This window comes from Sus scrofa, chromosome 15, assembly GCF_000003025.6.
Source record: "Sus scrofa isolate TJ Tabasco breed Duroc chromosome 15, Sscrofa11.1, whole genome shotgun sequence".
Lineage (NCBI taxonomy): Eukaryota > Metazoa > Chordata > Mammalia > Artiodactyla > Suidae > Sus > Sus scrofa.
The window spans coordinates 99,615,312-99,630,907 of NC_010457.5; the positions used below are offsets into that span (position 1 = coordinate 99,615,312).

The following is a 15,596-nucleotide window of genomic DNA, read 5'->3' on the forward strand; positions in this document are numbered from 1 at the left end:
TTTATTATTTATTTTATTTTTATTTTTATTTTTTTTGCCTTTTGTATTTTTAAGGCCATACCAGTGTCATATGGAGGTTCCCAGGCTAGGGGTCCAATTGGAGCTACAGCCGACTGCCTACATCATAGCCACAGCAACTCAGGATCTGAGCCATGTCTGCAGCCTACACCACAGCTCACTGCAATCCTTAACCCACTGAGCAAGGCCAGGGATGGAACCCGAAACCTCATGGTTCCCAGTCAGATTCGTTTCCGCTGTGCCACGACAGGAATTCCCTTTCTGATTTTTTTTTTTTTTTTTTTTTTGCCCTTTTGACTTTCTAGGGCCAATCCCTCGGCATATGGAGGTTCCCAGACTAGGGGTCTAGTTGGAGCTGTAGCCGCTGGCCTATGCCAGAGCCACCGCAATGCAGGATCTGAGCCGCATCTTCGACCTACACCACAGCTTACCAGCAAGGCAGGATCCTTAACCCACTGAGCAAGGCCAGGGATGGAACCCACAACCTCATGGTTCCTAGTTGGATTCGTTAAACACTAAGCCACGATGGGAACTCCAACTTCTTCTTCTTTTTTTTTTTCTTTCTGAATTTTTTAAAGTGGCACTATTATTTTGTTGTAACTCGTTGGTGGAGGCTTTCTAACTTGCTTTTTTCTTCCTCCTCTGTGAATTTTCTTTTAATTTCATTTAAGAAAATTTAAATTGCAAAAAACATAATACAGCAATTTGTACAAATCAAGTTTATACCTCAGCAAATTTTTTATATTGCTATACCTGTACACTTCAACTAGAACAAGATCTTAGGATGTTTTCAGCACTCAGGGAAGGCTCCCTGGTGTCCTTTCCCAATCAAGAACCCCTCTATGGTAAACACTCTTCTGATTTCTGAATTTTGCCTAATTTTGAACTTCATATAAAATGAGCTATTCTTATTGGTACATAGTTTATTTTGATCAAAATTAAGTCAGTGAGGTTTGTTCATATTGTTCCATGTGTCCATAATTTTTTCCTTTGTTTTATAGTATTCAATTGTGTGAATATACCACAATTTATCTTTCCCTATTGATGAATATTTGTGTTGCTTCTATTATTTAGCTTTTTTTTTTTTTTTTTTTGGCTTTTTGCTTTTTAGGGATGCACCTGAAGCATATGGAAGTGCCCAGGTTAGGGACTGAATCGGAGCTGCAGCTGCCAGCCAATGCCACAGCCACAGCAACGCCAGATCCAAGCTGTGTCTGTGACCTACATCACAGCTCATGGCAACACCGATTCTTAACCCACTGAGCAAGGCCAGGGATTGAACCCACAACCTCATGGATACTAGTTGGTTTTGTTACCACTGAGCCACAACGGAAACTCCTTATTTGGCTGTTTTGAGTAAAGCTGCTTTAAACATTTCCACTGTAGATTCTTTCTTTCTTTCATCCATCCTTTCTTCCTTCTAACCTTCCTTCCTTCCTGTCTTTCTTTTTTTTTTTTTTTTTTTTGCCACACCTGCAACATATGGAGGGTCCTAGGCCAGGGATCAAATCCAGGACACAGCTGTGATGTACACCACAGCTTCCACAATGCCAAATCCTTATCCCACTGTCACAGTGGGAACTCCTCCACTGTGGATTCTTGATTTTCTCCAGGCCTTTCTCTAGGATTGTGATGAATGGAATTGTGGAGAGGGCTTATAGGCACCAGTTAATCTTGCTCCAGGTTAATTCTTCAAGTTACTTTGATACCAGAACTCAAAAGACATAAAAATCCTGTTTTCAATTAAAAGAAAAAAAAAAAAAAAAAGAGAGGGGGAGCAAGGAAAGATAGAAAGGTGAAAGGAAAAGAGGAAGGAACAAAGGAGAAGGAGGGAAATGCATAGGCATGTTAGTATAAAACTTAAACTCATAATTCCTACTTTATAGAGGTATTTGATCATCTTACTTTGCCATGGCTAAATAAGTAATGCTTACATGATTACAGACTTCTTTGCCTCACTTTTGGAAATACTCCATGCCCTCTGGAAATTATTTAAAGAGCTTAGACATATCCCTTTAAAATGTGATAAAATCAGTGTCAAGTGCAATTTCTAGAGCCAAGTTCCTTAGGAAAGTTGGTTGACTTTGAGTATTTTTCCTAAAAGATTTTTGTTTTTTTAACTTCACGAAGAGTCCAAACATTTGAACAAATCCCAGAGAGACTGAGGAAAACAGCAAAATGCAGTTTTAAGTATACAGTGTTTTGTAAAGCTCCCTTGCTGACTCTTGATCTTTTAATTCCTTATTCCACTTCCCCTAGATTTTTCCGCTTTTGTTGTTACTTAATTGGTTCCTCAAATGTGGAAAGCCATCAGACATTTCTTTGAGCTCTAGCACCTACCACATTAATAAGTTATCTGGACAATTATCTAAACACTATCCCTTTTTAGTTTTTATATATAGATCATCTAAGAAACTGGTCAGTTAAAATAATCAGTGCATGGTAATTAGCAAATTATTTTTCAGCAGTTTATTTTTTTTAATGGAGATTTGCCTTTCATTAATATTAAGGAGGGTTTTTGTATTGTGTTCATTTTTGGAATGTTGGCTTATTTTTAATTGTGTTATTTGGTTATGGGAAAATATATATATTTTTGTAACATCATCGCTCAGTGTTGGAAATCAGAGTCTAGTTATTTTCAATTAAGTTCATGTCAACTGAAGTTTGAGAGTCTTCCTGAGAAATCAAATTACATCAAGCCACAGAACCTCTTAAGAGATGCCACTTGGTACTGTGGAATAAATTGCAAATGATATGTGAAGTGACAAAAGACTGCGCAATCATGGCAAGCCAAATTCCGAACATCAACTCTTTAATCAAAAAGAGTTAATCTAAAAAAAAAGAAAGAAAAAAAACCTGTCAGTTTCAGGGTTTTAATAATCATAGGTAGAAGTTGAAAATATGATTAGTTAGAACTTGCCTATGAAATCCCTCCCCTCCCCCTCCACCCCACCATTTAGGGCTGAACGAGTGAAGCTTCAATGAGTGTTTTGCTGGAAACAGCTTTATTTACACACAGGATGGCAAGTATATAGGCCAAAGTTGAAAGAGAAAAGATAAATACTTGGGTTGAAGTGCAGTGGTCACAGAACTGCATTAGTTAAATATATAAAGAGCTTGGCATTTGTTACATTGCTTGGAAGGACATTTTTGAGTCTCCTGAGTTTTCTTTAAAAACCACATTAGCAGCTCCATCTGGGAGAGTTCTCTGTCTTAACCAACACACCAAGGCCAACTTTCAGGCTTTCCTTAAAACGTGCTTTGTATTAAGTTGTCAGGAAATAGTCCTTTGTTAGCTCTGTAGGTCTGGGCTCAAAAAGGCTGAAGTGATAAAAATATAAATTGTGATTCTATTAATAAACAACAACAACACTCTAGCTAGAGCTGGTTTTAAATTCCTGGTACAGAGTTGAACTCATTCGAGGTCTGCATTCAGATTTACAATTGGCTCGGTGTTAGGGAGAAAGAGAAACCTGTTGCCACAGCTCCTTTAAGTGCTCTGGGTTTCAAAACAACTCAGCAGATAGCACACATTCCTGTGGTGGGAGGCAGCCGGCAAGCTGAAAGCCTTCCCCATTCATTCAGAGATGGAGAAAGGGACCAACAGGTGAGGTTAAACGTGTCCTGTAAGTGGATTGATTTGTTCTATAAATCGAAGTTATGTTCATAGGGGCCTTGAGCAATGTGCTTCCTCACCGGGTACCCTTCCATCCTCCTTCCCCGACAGCCCACCAGCTCACTGCTGGGAAAATATTTATTGCTTCTTCAGAGATGCCTTTCTTCTGCCTTGATAATAGCGATTTTTTTCTCTTTCCTTTTAGCTCAAAAGGAGATTTTTTTCCCCCTTTTTGTCCTATGTGCCTTGTCTGATACATGACATTATTTTTCTTTTCCTTCCTTACTCTCAAAGCAAAAATAAATGCATGCTCTAAAATAATAAAGGGATAGTAAGCTGTTCCCTGTGATTATATTCTTTGAGCATTTAAAATTTCAAAAGCGCTAGAAATTTCTTTTTAAAAAACTCATTTTGTGAATTTTTTAATTTTTGATTGTTTATAAGAAATACCTAGTGTGTTTCACAAATGTGCATGTTTTAGTGCAATCAAGGTTCAAGAGATTAAAGCTTTAGGCTGATTTTTTTCATTTGTAATTAATCTGTACATTTATACATAGAGTGATTTTATATAGTTCAGCAGAGGTGGATAAAAACATGACTCATGCGCTAACATGCACTAACAACTTAACTTGGGTTGTGGGAACAAGAGAAAATAGTTGCTGATATTTATTATTTTTTGAAAGCCACATCCTAGTATTGCCATTTAAAATTTTGTAACTTGTCAAACCCTGTAGCAAAGTAGAGAAAGATCTTCTGAGGTGTATTTTCACTTGTTCTGCACTTCCCCCCCTCCCTGTGTTTGGTCCCCAATCTCAATGGTCCTTGATATTCAAAGAGAGGCCACTGAGCTGCTGAGAGTGTCTAGTTGAAGCCGTGGGCCGTTCTGACTCATCCACACTTTTATCTTCTGAGATCATTTCAGGAGTAATGACATCAGTTTTCCAGGAGGCTGGCTGACTAGGATTACCACTGGAGGAATGAAGTTAAAGGACATGGAATAGCACCTGATACATAGTAGGAGCTCAATAAGCATTTGTTGGATAAAATTTTTCAACTCTTTCTTTGGTATGAGTTATGTTTCTAACCAGATCATGAGGGAACAAGTTTTCTTTTTTGTTTGTATTGTAGTTATAACCCTGACTTCAAAAATATTAAGTGACTTGACATTGTCCAAATTAAGTAAATAAATTTCACTCTAGCATTCCAAGCCCTCCACACCTTCCTATCTTTATTTTTAGTATCCCCTTTAACCTTTGCTTAAGGGAGATGGGAGGGAGGATTCCTGAGCTGGTGGTACTCCAAAATGCCTGCTCACTTCAGTGAGAGCAGTTACGTATTGAACTTTGCTGTAAGATATTGCTGATAGGCATGGTTTAGCTGCTCGGGAAAGTTTAAGTAACTACCAAAATTCCATATTAAAAAACTTCTGCTTAAAACAATCTCAGCCTTAGGCAAACGGCACTAATTCACCATTCCCTCTGTAGACAATTGGGAGGCCCAAGTCACCTTTTGATAGTTTCCACCTGATTTCCCTTATTTGCATTGTGGCCAGCAGAATAATTGGAAGAATTAGAACATCTCCAACTAAGGGGTATGCATTCCCTCAGGGAAATGCTGATAGCAGTTAATGAATTGTCGCTGCCTGGGAAAAGGACAAAGTTCTCTAGAGCAGAACTTTTCTAATTTGAGATAGTATGCAAGAGTTATAAGAGATGTTTTTTCACATTGCAGATTCTGATTCTTCATTTTAAGTTACAGGTGATGCTGGTGCACACTGCTATTACCTGGGCAGTTTTTAAAACTGTAGGTGCCTGGATTCCTCCTCCATTTTATCCTCCTATTTCCTTCCTCACCCCGAGTTTCTAATTGAATTGGCCTAAGTTATGGCCTGGTCTCGGGATTTTTTAAATCTCCCAGGTGGTGTTAGTATGCGGCCAAGTTGAAAAACCTCTAGATCTTGTCTTTAGTCGGTTTCCTCTTGGCAATCCATTCATTTACAGGCATCACTTCCCTGGCCCCTGCAGGCATATGATTTTCTGCTTTAAATACCCTGCCCTTTTTTGAGGAAGTCATATCAGTTTTTCAAAACTCTTCAGGTATTACTGCATTTTTCAAATACATATTAAAAATTCTTCTGGCAGTCACTTTGCTCTAAATCCCATACAGCTTTATTCGTAACTCTTAAGGCAATGACCACATTCTGCCTGATATGTGTGTATTTATATTAACCTCCCTAGTTGATAAACTACCTAAAGGCAGACATTGTCTCACCACTGTTATCTTTCCCTGTGGTTTCCCAGGCAGTGACCCGCCCCCACAGTGCCCTGACCGTGATGTCTTCACTCCACAAACATTCACCTCCTGCTGATGTGCCAAGCAGGTTGGGCTCTGGTGAGGCCTGCAAAAGCAGACTTGTTCCTCTCTGCTTCTGGGAGCTTCACAGTCAAAGGAGGGATACAGATATCCACAAATAATTTACAAAAAACTAACAGAAGAGTTCAACTGAAACTTGAGGGAATCTGAACTTTTCCAGATGGAGGAAAATCTTTTTGAGGAAATGATTAAGATGTGAAGCATGTATATCTAGGGCGAGATGGGGAATGAGGGTAAATAACATTCCAGATAGAGAAAACTGTAGCGTTTGCATGATTTTTAAAATAAATTAAAATTTCTTTAATTAAAAAAATCTTCAGAGTTCCCATTGTGGCTCAGCGGAAATTAACCCTACTAGCATCCATGAGGACATGGGTTTGATCCCTGGCCCCACTCAGTGGGTTAAGGATCCAGGGTTGCTGTGAGCTGTGGTGTAGGTCCCAGACCAGGCTGTAGTGTCTGGGAGCTGTAGCTCTGATTTGACCCCTAGCCTGGGAATTTCCATATGCTGCACCTGCAGCCCTTAAAAAAAAAAGTAACTTCCTACCTCTAGCTTCCATCCACCTAGGTCCCCAGAGAAGTGCTAACTATTATTAGCGTCTCACGTATCCTTTCAGTCTCTTCAAGCATGTTCAAGCAAATGAACATTAAGAACTATATTTTCACCTCTGAGCTGTGCCTTTACCCCCTTAATTTATTTTGTATTCTCATTTCAGTACAGAGAGACATTCCTCTTATTTTTTGTAAGAAAACACTTCTCTTAAAGCTGAACATTATTCTATTGTGTACAGATATTAACTTGTATATTCCCAGTAGTTGGGTCGTTTACAAAATTTTGCTATTGCAAACAATGCCACAATGAATAATCTTGTCCTTTAGACATTTTTCACATATGTAAGCATATCTGTAGGATCATTTACCAGAAGAGAAATTGTTGATTCATAAGTATAGGTATTTGTAATTTTGAGGGTTTTTTGTTTGTTTGTTTGCTTTTTTAGGGCCTCATTAGCAGCATATGGAAGTTCCCAGGCTAGGGGTTGAATCAGAACTGTAGCTTCCGGCCACAGCCACAGCCACAGCCACAGCAATGCAGGATCTGAGCTGCATCTGCAGCCTAAACCACAGCTCACTCCAGATCCTTAACCTACTGAGTGAGGCCAGGGATTGAACCCATGTCCTCACGGATCCTAGTTGGGTTTGTTAACTGCTGAGCCACGACAGGAGCTCCTTGAGAGATATTATTAGATTTCCTTCCATAAGCAGTGTATCATTTTACATTCTCACCAGCAATATATGAGACCCCTTTTCCCTAATGCCTACCTAAAAGTGTTTTATCACACTTTTAATGTTTTTCAGATCTTAATAGTTTTGGATTTCTCTTATGACTGAAATTGAACATCTGTGTTTTTTTTTTTTTTTTTTTTTTTTTTTTTTTTGTCTTTTGTCTTTTTAGGGTTGCACCTGTGGCGTATGGTGGTTCCCAGGCTACAGGTCCAATAGGAGCTGTAGTTTCTGGCCTACACCATAGCCACAGCAATGCCACATCTGAGCCACATCTGTGACCTACACCACAGCTCAAGGCAAGGCCAGATCTTTAACCCACTGAGCGAGACCATGGATCAAACCTACAACCTCATGATTCCTAGTCAGATTCATTTCTGCTACAACATGATGGGAACTCCCGAAGTTGAACATCTTATATGTTTAAGAGCCATTTATGTATATTTTTCCTGTAAAACTTTGTTTTCTTTGTTTAAGAGCCATTTATGTATATTTTTCCTGTAAAACTTTGTTTGCCCATTTTTATACTTGGTTTTTGGTACTTTTCTTATTGATTTCTAGAAGCTCTTTGTGTTTTAAAGGTATTATACTTTTTTGGTATGAGTTGCTAGTAAGTCTCCTAGTCTTTTGTATTTGCTTATAGTGTTGTGCAGGTTTTTGTTTATTAGTTGTTGTTTGCTTGTTTGTTTTTACCTTCCAGTTAATTTTTGATTTGACAGAGTTAAACTTACCAATATTTCCTGTTATGATTTCCATATTTTAGTCATAGTTAGAATAGCCTTCCCCACTCCAAAACTATAAATGAATTCTTCCATGTTACATTCTAAAACATTTATAATTCTGCTTTTTTACATTTAAGCCTTTGATCTTATACATGTTTTTGCATGCCCATCCACTATCAAAATACCATATATTAAATGCCACTTTAAAAAGATAACTGTGAGAGCACTGAGGAAGGGAAGCATGACTCGAGTCCAAGGGAAATAAGAAGACATGGAGTACCAAAACAAATGAATGGTTAGGGAAATTTAAACATTCAATTTGTGTAGCAAGATGGCCACAATTTCCATTTTGTTACCACCAACTCTTCATGGTAGACATGGCCAATCTGTCACAGCAGTTTTCCTTGAAACATTGTTTCAGGCAGCCACTTCCAATTAACTCAAATTGATATATTTGCAATGTGTAGGATTTGATTTGGGAGGAATAGAGGAGGAAGAAAAGTGGCAAGAGAGGGGGCTCCAAAAGGCAGGTGATGTTAGAGTCTTGAATGCTTATTAAACAATGGACACAGTGTGGTTTTTAAAGGCATGTAGTGACTTGATGAGTGTTTCTGGAAAGGGCATTATGGATTAAAGAAGAGAAATGAAAAGCAATTATGGTCCAATCCAGAGATGTTGAATACCTGAACCCAGGTAGTAGAGTACGGGCCCTATTCAAGAGGTAAACTCACCAAGGTGTGGAAATCAATGAACTATCCATAGGAAAGGAGAAGATAGAATAAAAAAGTATTGATTCCCTCAAATTTGAGCACATAGTTTGAATACCCAAACTGGATGCTGAGACCAAGACAGAGAACTTAGGTAGAAGAACATATTTGGGGATGAAAAGACAAAAGAATGAGTTTAGTTTTAGCTTTTAGATATAAATACTATATTTGAACTCTGAATTTGCCTAGCACTGGGCTAAGACTATGATGTGTTTGGGAATAAAGAGAAGATTTAATGTTGACGTCTATGAGGTAATTACCTGAGAAAAGAAATACAGGAGATAGAGAATGACCAGTTGGGTCTATGAATTCCTAATATAAAAGATGACTGACCCTGAAACTGTAGGGAAAGATGACTTGCGAATGCAGCATGTAACAATAAGAACAGCAAAAGCTGATACAAGTCTTCATAAACTAGAATAGGAAACATGTGGTGATCTTACAATAATAATTTAGCATTAGTTCCACTTGCCATTCCCAGCATATTGTGTCCAAACCTGGTTCCAGAACTTTAGGCATAATCCTGGAGAACATTCAGAGGGCAAGACAGATAATTAAAGGATTAGAAATAATAGCTGAGGCACAAAAGTATACTTGAGTTGGCTTGGAGAACAGAAGAACAAACGGTGACTCCATTCACAATAGACAATTGCACTAAGGAAATAAAAATTTGCCCCGAGTTCAGAAAGGGAGTATATTGTAAATTGATAAATATGAGATAATGGGGCAGAACTTCCTGAGATGAAAGTTAAATTTGGTGGTTCACATTATCTGGAGGTTGTGAAATCTTCTGTCTATGAATCTCTAAAGCATGGAGAGCTACTTAGGAAATCCTCTATTTAGCAAGCACACTGTACTTAAGAATCCAGTTCCTGATCCTATCATCAAAAGTCCACCACAAATCTTGTGCAGGTTGCTGCCATAAGATCCCTATTCTAGAAGGTCATCTCCACAATCAGTGCCACTTCAAGAGCCATTCATTCATTCATTCAATAACTATTTTGGAACAATACACATGTGACATTATTTGGAGATACGGGGGTGAGCAAAACAGAAGAGGGAAAATATCCAAAATTGACCGAGTGTGGCCCTTTATCAGGTACTGAGCACCTAGCTAAAACCCACATTCTTTTTTTTTTTGTTTGTAGGGCCACACCCCAGCATATGGAGGTTCCCAAGCTAGAGGTCAAATTGGAGCTACAGCTGCTGGCCCAGCCACGGCCACAGCAATGCCAGATACGAGCTGCATCTGCAACCTACACCACAGTTCATGACCACTCTGGATCCTAACCTACTGAACAAGGCCAGGGATCGAACCTGCAACCTCATGGTTCCTAGTCGGATTCATTTCTGCTGTGCCATGACGGGAACTCTTAACCCACCTTCTTGAAAACCTGCCCCTTGCCATAGTCCCCATTTCCTGGATCCCTCATCTGTTTCCTCCTAAATTCCTGCCTGAGTCTGATATCTCAAAGATCAGTACAGGGGACTGGAGAGTCCCTGCTCCAAAAATAAGTAGGAAATTCAAGAGTCTGGATTAAATATTTTTCAAAGAGAACACAGACTGTCTGTAGTTTTAATTTGTCTCAAAATCCTTCAAGATATAATTTATTCATTGGGCTTATTTCCTTTTGACTCTCTGTTGTCTGTCACTAGTGAATGTGACAGCATGATGGTAGTTATTGCAGATTTATTTTAATAAGAGAGTGACTCATTGTAATTGCTCAGATAGGCAAAACCAGAATATACATCATTGGGGTAGTCTGTTTATGTAATACATGTAGATATACCATGTATTTTTAGATGTTTAGTAATGCAAAATACTTGCTGCCAGAATACATGTGTAGAGATTAGCTGAATGTTTTTTAAAGGCATAGTTAGAATTGGAAATGATAGCCATATGGATTGTGAGTTCTTTGATTTCTTTGAAGGTACTCTGATGGGGTTAGTGTCCTTTGTACCAAACTCAGCATAGGAGCACAGAGCTGTGTCTGTTTTTGGAGAAGTCAACCATACTGGTTTAGAAGCTACCTGTGGGATATAAAAACATATTTCTCCCATTATCTTTATTTACAGATGCTTTGAAATATTCCTATGTCACTTGATCCAATTCTCCTGATAGAGAATGTGGCAGTCGCAGAAGATAGGATTAAGGAGAAAAGTTGCAGGGCCAGCACAATTGGAAAGATTATTTTACTGGTAAGATTTGCAGCAATTCAGAGATGTGCAGACTAACTAGACTAAAGTTGTAGCAAAAAAGTATGAAGTGACCCAGCATTGGAACACAGTTTGGCTTTGAAAGGTAGATATTAATGGGTGGGTTTTTAAACTGCATGAATGGGGATGACTCCTTGACCCCATAAGGGATGGGGGCAGGGATCCAGAGCATTCCAAAATTAATTGTGTTTTTATAGAACAATTACCTGGGACCATGGTAAATCCAATGACCAACTTCCCATCCATAGGAAAATATTCTGGATACTTTATAAATATTATCCTGTTAAATCTTCATAGATACTTTGTAATATAAGGAACATTTTACAGAAAACTGAGGCTTTCCAACATTCCCAGAACTGTTTGGGGTTAGGTAGATTTACTAAAGTGAGCTTTTTAATTTGAGACAGTTAGAGAACAACACCAAAGCTGTTAGTAGTCAGCTGTCCTTCCAGACACAGGTCAACATGATATTTTAAGGACAGAGGGTTTAAGGAGAACTCAAGTGTTTGAAAGAGAAATTGTGGTGAATGTGATAAAGTAACTTGTAGGAGTTCCCGTCGTGGCGCAGTGGTTAACGAATCCGACTAGGAACCATGAGATTGCGGGTTCGGTCCCTGCCCTTGCTCAGTGGGTTAATGATCTGGCGTTGCCGTGAGCTGTGGTGTAGGTTGCAGATGCGGCTCAGATCCCACGTTGCTGTGGCTCTGGTGTAGGCTGGTGGCTACAGCTCCGATTGGACCCCTAGCCTGGGAACCTCCATATGCCGCGGGAGCGGCCCAAGAAATGGCAAAGAAAAAAAGTAACTTGTAAATAAAAGCCAAAAGAAAGTTTGGACATCACTCATGATGTCTGGGTTTGAGAATGAGCAAAAAGAACAATAGCAGAGATTAGGAAGCCTAAATCATAACCCAGAAAATATAATTGCAAAGATACAAGAAAAGTAAGGGGGAAGTGAAAGTGTGTGCCTTAAGGAATGATGTCACTTTCAGATAGAATTTGCAATCCATTTGATAAAAGAGTCTGTTGTATTCAGAGCCATTCTGCCAGATGAGACAGGAGCACGTGTTTTCATTACAGGATTGGTTTGATATGTTGTATTTCATCAATAATCTGATTTTTCCCCTAAGTGTAAGTTGCAGTATTAAAATATTAATACTTCTGTTTAAGGTTGGTTAAGAATTACTTTAGTGACCTTACAAGTTTTTATAAGAACATAGTTTCTTTGTTGTCCCTCACCAACCCTAGACACTCCAGCCTTGCCCAGTATTATATAAATTATCTAGGTAGATAATTTAATATTAATGTTGCATTTTTGAATAACTAAATGTATTCTTTTGAGTACAGTATACATTTCTTTAAAGAAGAGAAGCCATGTTAAACCAAGTATTTACGGTGAAGCAAATAACGAGTTCTCTACACATAGAGTCTTAAGGATTTTTGGCTCTACCTCTCTAAAGTTTAAGGTAACCCATTAATAGCATGCTTTAGCTCTCAATTTGGCCCTGAAAAGAAAACACTTGGCTTTATAAAATAACTTATTATCAAGCTTCAAATGAGGCAAAATGAACACACAGTACTTTTATTTATATTGTGTTTTTTCTCAGAGACTTTCTTTATTGTTCCATGAAAATGAAAGGATCCGAAGACATTGTGAATATACCTGTAATACTGCAAAAGAATTTCATCAAAGTAAAGATGTTTTAGTCACTCATTTTAAAAAAAGCAATACTCAAACAAAAAACCACACATACACATTATATACCCTCATAGCTATATAGATTGGGAAAAATTAGACCAAGGACTCAAAATTTAAAACAAAGGCTTTGGAGCGTTCCCGTTGTGGTGCAATCGGCTAAGGACCTGAGGATCTCTCTGTGGCTGGGGCATGCTGAGGCAGTGGGTTAAAGATCCAGCTTTGCTTCAGCTGTGGTGTAAGTGGAAGCTATGGCTTGGATTTGATCCCTGGCCCCAGGGAACTTCCATATGCTGTGGGTGTGGCCAAATGATTTTAAAAATTAATTAAATAAAGGCTTTAGCATTTACTGAAAATGTGTACTCAGGAAGAAAAAAAAGGAAGGAGATCATTCGCCAGCCAACATCCAGTGACTCTTTCGGGTGTATCCACATGTAGAGGAAGTCCTGTTTTTTCCCTTGTATTAAAGATACATGATGTAGTGATTGCCTACCAAGGAGGAGTGAAGGGTGAATGTTATAAATTAGCAATTTCAAAGGTGCTAATAACATACATTTGAGAATAGTCACAATCTTTGTCCAGTAAAGCATTAAAGATTTAAAACTTTGTTGACATCTTCTGATCATCAGCCAGTTTTATGAGTGCTCCATCATTGCTGTCCATCCCTATCCTGAAGCCATTTATGAAGTAGCTATTGTGTCCAAGGCCTTAGGATGAGAGCTGATCAAGGAAAATGAATGTCTAAGATAAGGTCTTTTGCCCATCTTTGACTAATTCCTCAATGGACACCAAAGAAGCAGGGATACAAAAAACTGAAGAAAGCTCAGCAAAGATAAATGTATCCAAATTTCTATAAGCAAAAAGTAACTGGGGAAAAGCTTTTAATGAAGTATGGATGCAAGTGGTGCATTTTGCAGTTTATGGCTTGATATTGACTTTATTTGACCAGTACATGAAGAATCATAATCTTTTCAGAGCTCCAGCCCTCAAAAATTCTAAACGGGTCTCTGTTCTCACTTATCTTGAGATAAAAAGCCTCTGATATTTTTTTTCTGTTCTGTACTCTTTACTTTTTCCCCTGGAGAGAACAGTGATATGATCAGAAATCCTAAAATTTGTCAGATTCCCCTGGGATAAGAAGGCTCAGTCTGGAGTTCCCGTGGTGGCACAGTGGTTAACGAATCTGACTAGGAACCATGAGGTTTCGGGTTCGATCCCTGGCCTTGCTCAGTGGATTAAGGATCCAGCGTTGCTGTGAGCTGTGGTGTAGGTCACAGATGCAGCTCGGATCCCGCCTTGCAGTGGCTGTGGCTGTTGTATAGGCCGGCAGCTATAGCTCCAATTGGACCCCTAGCCTGGGAACCTCCATATGCCACGGGAGCAGCCCTAGAAAAGGCAAAAAGACAAAAAAGACAAAAAAAAAAAAAAAAAAAAAAAAAGAAGGCTCAGTCAGATTCAGGCAGTGGGACCCTGGCAGCAGTAAATCTGATGGCATCTTGATGGTCTGACTGTTGAGTGGGTCTGCTTTGCAATTTACCTCTTCCTTTTTGATGGCTCTATTCTGGAAGATTTGAAATGAGAGAGTAATGAACAGCATTTTAATTTGGCATATAAAAAAGAAAGTAATACAAGTACTTTTTTTCATGGCAACAAAATAATGATTACTCATCTATATAATTTCTTAAAACAAAACAAAACTCAAGTAAGCCTTCTATAATTCTGTGGAAATGAAACTAGAAAAGCTTCCTTTTAAGAACCAAACCACTTCTAGAGTTCAGGGAGGATTTTAGGGATCTTATCATAGGGCATAGACAGACAGTAACTAGAGAGGGTCAGTTGGAGAGCTAACTGCAAAGAGCAGATAAGGATGAAGAGGATGTCAGGGAAAATATCATTAATAGGTAATAATTTCCCTCAGTAAACTGTCCCCCAAGAGAAGCGTTTTCTATATAGAGTTACTCATCTGTATCTTAGGCTCACCAACTGACTGGCAAGTTTCAGTGGCAGGAAAATTGATAAATAGTTGTAGCCTGGAGATACAATTTTTCTCCTTGCACATAAATGTCTTCCCATGTCCCTTGGCTGTTTTTATCTCTAAGCATTAATCTATGTTTCTTGGGAAAAATAAATTCATGATGATGCTTCAGTAAGTTCTCAACCCTCAAAGATTGCCTTAAAATTATATTTTTAAATATTACTTTTCTATATTAAATCAAGAGTTCAATATTACCAAAGAAATAATGAAAATTGAGAATTTTAAACCAGGGATATATATGAATTCCAGTTTGCCATGATTCTAGATAATTTTTTTCTGATCCATCTCTCAAAACATTTTAAACAGTAGGCTTAGAAATCTTCACTAAAGCAAAACAAAACCAAAATCTCCCTTGATGACTCATAGCTACCATAGTGATTTACTTAAACAAAATCACTACACCTTTTAATAGTTGTCCATTCTTCCATTTTAAATGGAGTAAACAATGAAGACGCTCATTTAAATAAGTGGTCAATTGACGTCATTCTGTATACATAAGGCTGGTGATGTGATATGAGGTGTACCAGCTTCCTACCATTAGCAACATACCCTAAAGGCAATTCTATTACCCAAATTAACAAAACCCCGAGATAAAGTAATTAACTTAGCTGAACAGCTGAAAAGAAAGGGAGATTTCTGAGGACTTCTCAATTCTAACATTCTGTAATCCTTAGAATAGTTTGTTTTTTAATAATCTACAGACATTTTCCTGTTCAATAGGAAATAAGACGAGGAGTTCCCGTTGTGGCGCAGTGGTTAATGAATCTGACTAGGAACCATGAGGCTGCAGGTTCTATCCCTGGCCTTACTCAGTGGGTAAGGATCCAGCGTTGCTGTGAGATGTGGTGTAGGCTGGCAGCTACAGTTCTGATTG

At 38.5% G+C, this 15,596-nt stretch overlaps 1 protein-coding gene across 5 annotated transcripts in view; it reads left to right on the forward strand.

Annotated features, from left to right (window-relative positions):
- The window catches only part of SLC39A10 (solute carrier family 39 member 10), a 139,792-nt gene that overhangs the window by 30,482 nt on the left and 93,714 nt on the right, over nt 1–15,596 (forward strand). The window contains exon 1 of one of the 5 annotated variants that reach the window (XM_021075819.1): nt 3,458–3,625. The exons of the other annotated variants lie outside the window; for them this stretch is intronic. The gene's annotated coding sequence lies outside the window, so the exon portion shown is untranslated. Of the gene's footprint in view, nt 1–3,457; nt 3,626–15,596 lie in introns of those variants that run through there. 5 annotated transcript variants of the gene reach the window in all.